Raw genomic sequence first — 259 nt, forward strand, 5'->3', positions numbered from 1 at the left:
CGCAGCGGTGAGTGTGCTCCGTGGGGGTTTTGGGGGCGATTTTTGGGTTGCCAACCCACCCAGGCTCAGTAAAGCATCCTCATCCCATGAGCACACCGAGCCAGAAGGGTGCTCCTGCATCCCAGGGGGGTCCCCAAGTGGGATCCCCATGGGAAAACTGGGAAGAGAGTGGGTATCCCCCTTGCGTTTTGGGATTTGGGGGGGCTGGGTTGGTTTAACCACGGCTCCGGCAGGGGAGGGGGCGGGGCCCGGCGCCGGC

The sequence above is a fragment of the Mesitornis unicolor genome, unplaced genomic scaffold (genome assembly GCF_000695765.1).
Source record: "Mesitornis unicolor isolate BGI_N332 unplaced genomic scaffold, ASM69576v1 scaffold43265, whole genome shotgun sequence".
NCBI lineage: Eukaryota > Metazoa > Chordata > Aves > Mesitornithiformes > Mesitornithidae > Mesitornis > Mesitornis unicolor.